Source organism: Xiphophorus hellerii, chromosome 4 (genome assembly GCF_003331165.1).
Source record: "Xiphophorus hellerii strain 12219 chromosome 4, Xiphophorus_hellerii-4.1, whole genome shotgun sequence".
NCBI classification, from domain to species: domain Eukaryota; kingdom Metazoa; phylum Chordata; class Actinopteri; order Cyprinodontiformes; family Poeciliidae; genus Xiphophorus; species Xiphophorus hellerii.
Window position 1 is genome coordinate 7,227,213 of NC_045675.1, and position 10,140 is coordinate 7,237,352.

Here is a 10,140-nt window from a genome sequence, read left to right on the forward strand (position 1 = left end):
CACATAATCATAACTAGTTATTAGATAATAAAATGTTGGATATTAAAAATATTTTTTGCTGTTCTAATACCATAAGTATTTCCTAAACTACTCTAGGCAATAGAAGTCAATTCTTTATTCTACTTTGTTCCATAATTAGTCTTATATCTAACAATTGGGCTGGACAGACTGTATTTATTTTATATTATAACGATGTGTTTACATTATATCTGAGACTGGCTCTAAGTTTCTGTACAGTTGAGAATAACTTTACTGAGAAAGATGAACAGGTGTCCCAATGGGCATAGACAGAAAATGGTAAGATACTATTTAAAAACACAAAAAATAAATGATGTTGCTAAAATGTGATTCAATGTGATTTGCATTGTATTTCTTCAAATACTCAACCTCATTTAAAGAATATTGACTTTTTTTTTACATTTTTGCAACCTTATATCTAAACTCCACACATTTTAAACTGTCTTTTAAATATTGTATGTTATATTTTAAAAGCTACTGGCTGAATTGGTTTATATCTATGCATTATGAATGAATTCTTCTTTGTGGGTTTGCAAACTAATTGTATGTGAAAGCCCCTTTGTCTTTTTACCACTGACACTGATTCGGATTTTCTAATACTCTGCCTGTGGGGATTTAAGTCAATCCAATTACCTTTGGATACCATGATTAGCTCGACGTAAACCCAGGGGCCTTTTCAGTTTGTGTCCGGGACTAAAGATTTGGATTTGAAGAAAAAAAAAACAAACTTCAAAGTGTGATTGGTCAAGCAAAGCTTTGACAACGTTAATTCTTCGACAGAAAAAAAACATCAAACCTTCTGTAGCAAAGCTTAAACCATTTATTAGTGTTACAGTTTTGTCATTGAGTTAGTAGAAAAGAGGACCACAGAAAAACAATTTTGGATGTTAGAAGTTTTAACATTTTTATGTGTCATGGGATGGGTAAATTGGAAGAAGAAAGATCAGGAGAAAATTTACTGTTAAGACCCGTGGTACTGAACCAATTGTACTTGGACTGCTTTAAATTTACTCAGATTAGCTTTGGTACCAAGTATTTGCAAGATGAACATAAAGCAAATAACTGTAATATAAAGCCCATAAGGTGACAAAGCCAAAATGATAAGTGGTTTAAATAGACTGATCTATGTGCAGAAGAGATAGTACCCAGATACAGAGGACAGTTCACCCTCCTAAAAATCCAGTGAGATACAAACTACTAGAAGTCAAAAGAAGCAATTACTGCTACAGTGGTCACTATTTTTAATCAACAGCAGCCAATGTAGATTTCAAAGTTGTAATTGACAATCTTGATTTGAGGCGATGGGTTCTCATTTGTTTTTGGGTTTTTTTATTTAAAACTGGACATTTTTACTTAAAACATACAGTAAAAATGAACAAGTTTCATGATCTTGGGTTGTTTGAGTTGTTTTTGAGGTTGGATTATTCTGTGTTTCTCCGTCTCTTTCTGTGAATAGATCAGTCTTTCTTCAGTTTTACTTTAGCTAAGTTCTTCTTAGTGTTTCTAGATATGTTTATTTCTTGCCTCTAATTATTCCTTGTTACCCTAGTTTCATTATTTTTTTAGGTCTAGTTATTCTTTAGTATTAGATTCATTTCATAGTCTCTTGTGTACTGTCCCTTGCCATTTTTTGTCTCTCTCCCTCTCCTCAGTCTGTCTTCTGCTCTCTCCCCTCATACCTGCAATCAGTTAGCTAATCAGTGCAGGTCCTTTTTTCTCTGGATTCCTGTTTTTTGATATGGCTCTGGCTCCCTTTCTTCCTTGAGGTTTTTGTAAGTTTTTTCATCATTTTTTAATTAAAACTTTCTTCAGAGATGCTTCTGCCTCTCTGCATTTGGGTAATTCACCAACCAATGTACAACATGCCAGATGATAATGTTTCTGTCAACAAAAAGAGTTCCACTTGCTATGACAAAGACACAGCAAGTGGAACTGCTGCTGTAGTTCCTTTTTTAAAATCTCTTGACAGCAATCTGGCACTTGGAAATATTCAGTGAGGCGGTATTTGATCCAAGACTCTGAAAATTGCATTTTAGGCAATTCTTTGATCTCTAAGGTGATCACTCTCCAGCCTTTATTTTCCCAATCATACAGAGCAAACTTATGCTTTCCATCCATTCTCTGTCATTATGAAACCATAAAGGATTTATTTCAGATGAATTCTGAATTATTCATTGGCATTGGTAAACCACTGAGTAAATGAATGCAGTTTCGCTTAAGTTAATGAAAGTGAGGGTTTGGATCCTCTGAGTTTCAGATGGACCACATATTGCATTAGCAGAGACATTTTCTCTCAAAGGCAAAGTCAGATGCTCTGTCACTCTAAAACAAAAACATGCAACAGTAATGTTAAGAAAGCATGCTACTTTTTCAATGTATCAGTCTCTGGTTTTCCTTTTGCAACATTGTCCCTCAGTCTGTGTGCTAAAAGATTGCATTGTGCTACAGCAAAGTCATGTGAAGCTAGTTTCCTTTGATTAGTTACTTCAGGATACTGAGATGTTTTTCTACAAACAAGCCCAGCTGTAATTACCTGTAATTGGATTTAAGATGGCTAAATTTCATTTAGGTGAAATCCTTTTAGGGTTCTTAACTTGAGTGCTTATTCACTTGCATGCTTCAGAAGCTGCTTTGTACAAGCCACAATTAATAAAACAATTAATGTTCATGACTTAAAAGGAAATAAGCATTCAAATGTTTAGTTTATTATTTTCTTTTCCGCAGCACCAAAGCTAAGTTGACTTCAGATGAAGAGTCTGTCTTTCTGGAATGAGTGTTATGAATAAATAAATCAACTGGATGAATTTCAGTTGGGGGTGGAGAACCATTCCCCATTTTCCATGTAGGCTAATCTATCACTGAGACACAGCGGCCCTTTGTGCTTACTGCTAGACTGAGAGAGCCACTGAAAGGAGTCTTACCAGTTTTCAACAGCAAGACCTAACTGACTGAGAAAGGCTGTGGTCTCTAACCCCCACAAATATGTATAAAATAAAGCGTAAAAAAAAAAAAAAAAAGTCAGAAGAATGTTTTCCTAGATATTTGTGGATTTTTTCCACAAATATCAATTGATATTAATAATATCAATAGATATCTAATATATCAAATAATTGATATCTTAATATCAATTTAAACAAATTTTAGGTTCTCTAAATAAACCTCCCATTATCTACTAAATAAAGCTTTGAGTAGGTAGACGAATGATAGAAAATTCTAAACAAATACTTCCTATTACTATCTCCTAGTGAAGAAAACAAAAACTAAAATTAACTGAATTCTGTAAACAAAATAACCTGTTTTGTACGTAATTGGAGTTTTCTGTATCGCTTTGGTAAAATAGTTTACATTTTACTACTATCTGAAAAACTGACAGTTCCTCCTATTTCATCTTCTTGGAAAAAGCAGTTTTGTCACATGATTGCCACTAGTCAACTTGATGCGTAAAAGTCATTGCAGAGCAAAGAATCGATTTGTCTAATCGAAATAGTTGACTAGTTTCTGTAAACCCTCGTATTTCAGTGCTACTCAAGCCAAACATTGCTGGAAAAAGGTTTTCTTGTTCTTACCTCAAACGTTGTTTCTTATACTTCATCTTCAATTAACTACCACTTATAAAACCTTTTGCATTGACTGGTATTATTTGCCAAAAGTAAGGGTTCAAAGTTTGGTCAAACATTAGGTGATCAGGAAATAACCCAAACAGAGGCCTTGTCCTTGATGAGAAATCCACATGGCCTTTAATTTCTTTTATTTAACCTTTTTTGCCCTTTAAGGTATTTGAGAAACTCCTTTCAAATGATTTGCAGCAGTTTTTTGATGGAGCGGCAACCTTTGACATAGCATACTTCCCTGAATCCAAATTATTATTCTTGGATTCTTGACACAGGGCCATTCTGCTATGTTGCTCTTCTATTTTCTTTGCCTTATCTAATACTGCAGCAAAGGACTGTAGAGAGAGGTGTCGGTGGTATTTCAACACCTGCAATCATATCAATAATAGTGTCAGTGGATAAACCCATAAATAGCAAAACGACCAAATAATCTACTAAATGTAAAATACAAAATAAAAACTACGGTATATAAACCAAATACAAAGTAAACACTATAGGGCAATCACAGAACACAAGCTAAAGATGAAAATCAAAGTGAATGACTAAAGTTGGAGTCCATCACATAAGTTACATGATAATGTGAATGTAATATGGTGTGTAATGAAGGAATTTCTTCTTCTGTGATGAACTATTATTTCTAGAAACTGCAGTTATAGTGAGACTGGAGACTAATTTGCAAAGGCAATTCCACAACTGACATAACAGATAAAACATGAGTGACAGCTGACGCTATCAAAAAAGCAAGTGAAGAGAACACAGAGTACCTATGGAGTTTCCTCCTTCTTAAGAATCATTTTTGCCAAATGTGCTTATCTACCAACCGAGCTATCTGTGTGTCCCTCTGTGTGCCACTCAGTTTCTCTAAAACATCTGCGGATCACATCTCCAAGACCAGATGCCCTGGCTGAGACTATAAATCTCTCTGATAAGAAAACAGCTCGGATAACATAGCACCATGTCTCCTCTCACACACCTAAATGCACATTATGTGTCTTATCTCAGAGATACAGTCTCAGACCAGAATAAGTTACACTGATTCACCATAGACAACGCATTTAATCACATTTGCAAAGGAGAATCAATGTCAAATAAAATCAGTCCTAATGTTAGAAAGAATTTCATACAAATCAATAAATGTCTTTTCTGTCCACAGGAACATTCAATATTTCAGTAGTTGGCAGCTTAACATGTGGATAGTTTTCAATATAAACAGATGTTTTGGAATATTTTGATGCTAGTGTATGACACAAAGAACTTATTACAATCATATGTTTTCCTTAGGGGAATACACATGCAGAAGCACACCCAAATACTTCAACCAAACATCCAAACCATCTTTTGCAGATATCAGCTACTGTTAGTTTTGACAACATCAGGGCAATACTCCTTTGAAAAACTGCTCACCAAGAACCAGCTCAAACCGGATTTTAAATGAGAGTAAAAGGCATGTGGACTCAGGAAGAAGTAAAAAAAAAGGGAAATTGGAGTGTCGAAGAGAGAAAGTGAACTGCGAAAAAATCATGGCCCAGATATCCGGAGTCGTAGAGACATTAACCCGAGGTTAGGAGAAAACAAACAAAAATACCCTGTCTCATGCCAGGGTATTAATGTTTGCCCTGTCCTGCCCTGCTTTGTTTGTGTCTGTAGGCACCCATTGCACGCCATCTGACGTTTGATCATCTCTGAGTTTTCTAGGAGCAAAGGTAACATTTCTAAGAATTATGCAGTATTTAACAAAAATTAAAGGCAATTTTCAATTAAATTTCTTATCATTTCAAATAATTTCTATTTTTGGCCCATCTCTAAAGGGAGATGCAGCAGATATATTGTTTCAGAGATTATATTTTTTGCTAAGTTAAGAAAAGAATTTAATGCATTCCTTAGTTTTGTTTAGTTTGATTAAACCAATTGTTTAACCTTAGGTTTTTATAATTTGTGCCATGTAAATGTGACAGATCATCTACACAAAATAATATTACTAGCCAGTTAACTGTGATTTTTTTTTAGGAATGAGAAAAAACATAATAAATATAAATTGTATATCCTTTTTATATTTTACTTTTTACTTGTTTAAAAGATGATTGAAAGGAGTATGATGAGCCTAGAGTAATTTACAATTTTGCAAAATCTTTTCATCCAGTTTGAACTCAAACAAAATAAAAAGTAAAATTATTCCTCATAAACCATGTTAGTGTAAGTAAATAATGTTAAAATTATGAGATGGGTTATTGTAAAGTGATTGTCTACTTCTATATCTACAGGGTCTCTAAATTAAATAAAAATACAGTAATAGCCATCAACATCAAAAAGAGTTCATGTGGGAAAATAGTTAAAAGATCAATTCTAAGATCAAGGATATTTGTTCGCTGGCCACATGAACATGTTAGAGTGGCCTGAACTGAGATGACTTTTATCCTCAAAGAGTTTAGAACTTCGGTTGAATTTGTCGTGACGTGTTTTTGTCTGATGTTTAATTGCCGTCAAAGTCTGTTTTATCCAAGAGCATGTTGGTTTAGACTGTAGCTGATGTTTGTCTTTTTTACACAAACCACTCATTTACTCAGCTTCCTGTCATTTAATGTAAGGTTGCAAAGTCACGCACTGGCGCAGGCGGGCTTGATGAGATAGTGACTCAGCTAATGGTGGAAATGGCTGTCTTGTATATAAGGCAGTCCTGTTGTTTGCTCAAAAATACATTTCAATAAGCAAATTAAATAAACAAAAATGGAAGTCACCAATGTCTAACATAACACTGCTTGAAACTTCTCCAAAACTTTATCCCTGATCTGTGTGATGTGTTTCTTGGTCACCTGAGTTATTCACTAAACCTATTTGGATTTACACTATAGCTGTGTCCGGAATTCAAGGTCTGCATCCTTCAAAGCACCCGGTCTACGTAGACCGGAATAAACTAAAACCGGAAGAGAAGAGCAGTGAGTTCGGACAGGTCTAGCCTTCACCAACTGTCCCCGCCCCCACCTCAACGTAATTTATGTTGCCCAGCAACCGTGACAACGTGAAGCAGAGAGAGAAGAAAAAAAAACAAAGGAGTCGAAGTTTGTTTTTCAGTCATGTATTACTGATTTCTATATTATTCTTCACCTTTTATAGTAAAGGCTGTTCCATAGTAAAAAAAAAACAAAGAAATCTGTTAGATTGACTCTAAAATGTTCAAACATGTATTGCACATTTCTACCAGGAATAAATATAAGCAAATTATTCATTTTCAAATATGATACTCTCCAGATCTCGAATAAGCCATTACAGTTAAATAAAACTAATATGTTTGAAGGCTTAACTTTAATCAATCATACCGATTTGCTCAGGAATAAATGAAATACTTTAGTAAACCAAACATTTTACAACTAGATATTACCTGTCTGAATAATGTCGGTGTTTAACATCCACTCATTGGGGAAAGCTAGCAGGAGTTTTTAGAACAAAGTGCCGGGAGTCAGGCGTTCTCCTCTTGATATACCGAACCTGGAGCGCCCAGCGCGCTGGCAGCTGGCGAGGGGAGCTGGCTGTTAATGTAGCGAAAGCAGACATGTCCGAAAATGTCAGAGCAGGTTATGTTTTGGTGAACCGAGCAGATATTTGAAACTTACACACTTACATTGTCGCCTAAAAATGCTGTACAAAATTATAATGTGTCATTTAAAGTGCAATATTACAAAATAATTTGCCACTCTTCACCACCATTGTCTCTGCCTGAACGCCCGGTTGGGACCCACAATGAATTATGGGATATGTTGGGACGTGAAGGATACACCGGACCCGTCCTTCAAATCTGGGGAAAAGAAGGCCGCCTGTGAAGGAGTCTTCGAATGGACCTTACCAAGCTCCGCCCACAACCGACTCACGTGACCACAAGTCTCACAAGCAAAGCCTCGCGGCGCGTTGTTTCTATGTAAACATGACTGATTAGTGCATCATTTCTACCGGACTTTCACAATATATCAGCTACTACAATGGACAGAGGAACTAACAAGTTCATGTCATCATCTGGGAGGAGGTTACTGGTTTCTCAGTCACAAGCTGGTTGCAAACCTGAGGCCAGCAGGTGTCAGTAACTTATGGTAGATCTGAAATTTGGTTTGATGACGTCAATATGAGAAGCTACAGACTGATAGGAGGAACCAAAGAGCTCTGTAAAGGTAAAGGCAAATCTTCTGAAGTTGGGATATAATTAATTTAATTTCACATAATTATCGCGGTAGAAGCCATTTGTTTGTTAAAATTTTATGAAATATATTTGTTCTATTTGATGTTTGTTGTGAATGACGTAAACTCATAAACGAACGAGGTAATTAGTTCAACATTTAGAAACTACAGCGGCTGTAATGCGTCACAGCAAAGATAAACAAAGGTAAAATAACCCGAACAGGTGATCAACTCAAAACCACTCCTACCTTTTTACTCTCTCTTTGTAGTTTAAGCACACCTGTTACCGTGGCAACCGCCTGCGCCCCGCAAGACGAGCAAAGATTACGTTAAAAACATAACATTCAGTCCGTTACAATATCAAGTTTCCAGGCTTGATATTTATTTCTCGATTATTAATCAGCGCTTCCCTGAACACAGCGATGGTTGATTGACTAGCTGTACTTGGTGCTAGCTAGAGCGGCTAACACGAGTAACAGTTTAGTCCAAAGCCTTTTCTGCTAAAATAAAATCTTTAGTGTATGTCAGATACAGCACACATTGCATATTGATCTGTTTAGCTAACGTAAGACTGTGTAGCAGACAAGCTTCAAGGTGTAGAAGTTGTATCAGTTCTGCCATTATGCTGTACTTAGCTAACGGGAAGCTAAGTGTGTTTCTGAGACGGCCACGCACGTGACCACGTAGAATGGGCATCAGCCAATGAAAAGCGGCCTCTGTGGTAAGGTCCATTCTGACAGGCCTTGTCGCTACGCTATGACGTAATCGGCCTACAGATCCGTCCTTCGCAGGATGCAGACCCTGAATTCAGACACGGCTTATAAAAGATAGAAGGTTAAGAGATTACTTACAATTAGATGAACTCCTATTTGTGGATTTCTGAAGGGAATTGGTTGTGCTGTACTACATTCATGAACATAAAAAGAAATGCTTACCTTTGATAAGCACTATGTGTCTTCTCTGAACTTTGGGGTCTGATTTAATGCAATCCCAAACAATCCTCCATTTGATTTGAACTTTAGTTAAGCTTCAGTTTGGAAACAGCATGGCTAAATGTTTATCACAAACTGATAGTATCAAAGAACAGCTATCTTTATTGAATAAATAACAAAAAACAAATCTATCACCAATGAGCATCATGTAAAAAATTGAAATATGTAGTAATCGTGTATTGGAACAACTATTTAAATTCCACTCTGCTAATGTTATTGCTTAAATCATTTTCAAGCTAAGTTGTGTTGAGAATAAATAATCCTGTGTTTTCTTTCTATCGCTGTTAGCTAGTTGCTAAGCTAAAGCTAAAAGAAACTGTAGCATAAATCGGTTTAAGGACTAGACATGCGCATATGATGCGTCAAAGAATTTAAAATCTGATCTAGAGAGAAAAACCTGTATGTTAGTGCATATTATTAAAAAAAAAAAAAAAAAACTTGGCCGACAGAAGTGTTGCTGCTGAGCAAGAGATGGCACTGCTCTTCTATAGATAATAGACCAAAACTGCATATAAAAATGGCTGTAAACAGAGCATATTCAGTTTCAGAAAATCTTTTTTCTTTTTACATTAGGAAACACCCTCATGGATAAGATTACAGGATACTGGGAGCAAGGGAATGCCCTCTTGGGGCGTAACTTAGGCAGAGGCTAACAAAGGAGATCTTCTAGGGGGCCATTTTGACTTGCTACATCTAAAAGGTGGCATGTGAAATGGACCAGTTGTATTTTAGTATTAATAAATGGAATTCATGAATTCAGATCACTGACTCTTCTGTAACCTCATACATCAAGAACTCAGCATGGAGAACGGTTAATTCTCCACAGTTGTCAACAGGGGTTTCTATTGAAAATATTTGTGGCAACACTGTATCTATTTTTAAGCATAATTGTAATTGTACTCCTCCCTAAAGGAGGTTTATCAGATTTCTGTGGTCTGCATCTGTGGTATGCAAATGAGGGTCCCTGAGTCAGTTTTATCTATGTACGAGTTTTTAGTCATGTGGAATGCTCAAAATTGTTCAAAAGATTGTTCAAAATGTTCAAAAGAGTTTATGGAAAGTTCAGTAAAATGTCACAAAACTAACTTTGATGATTAAACCAATGGGGCACAACTTTCTTCTTTGTTTTACAATTTTAAATAATATTGTAGTTATTAGTTAAATGGTTAAATTCTATATCCCTTTGATGTACTGTACTATGTTTATCTGGAGTACAAAAATTATATTTTTTAAGCATTTTCTTAGTTTAAAGGCAAATTTATGCCACAAAGATTTCCTCATCTTTAAATGACCTGTATTGATTTCTAAATGGTTTAATTTGTTTCATATGTTCAGGGACACAAGCCACAAAAACA

General features: G+C 35.7%; 1 long non-coding RNA gene across 1 annotated transcript in view; it reads right to left on the reverse strand.

The window, feature by feature from the left end:
• Positions 1-6,426, reverse strand: part of LOC116718978 (uncharacterized) — a 101,784-nt gene extending 95,358 nt beyond the window's left edge. The window contains exon 1 of the long non-coding RNA XR_004339042.1: positions 6,383-6,426. This is a non-coding gene — a long non-coding RNA (uncharacterized LOC116718978). The remainder of the gene's footprint in view (positions 1-6,382) is intronic.
• Positions 6,427-10,140: the final 3,714 nt, after the last annotated feature.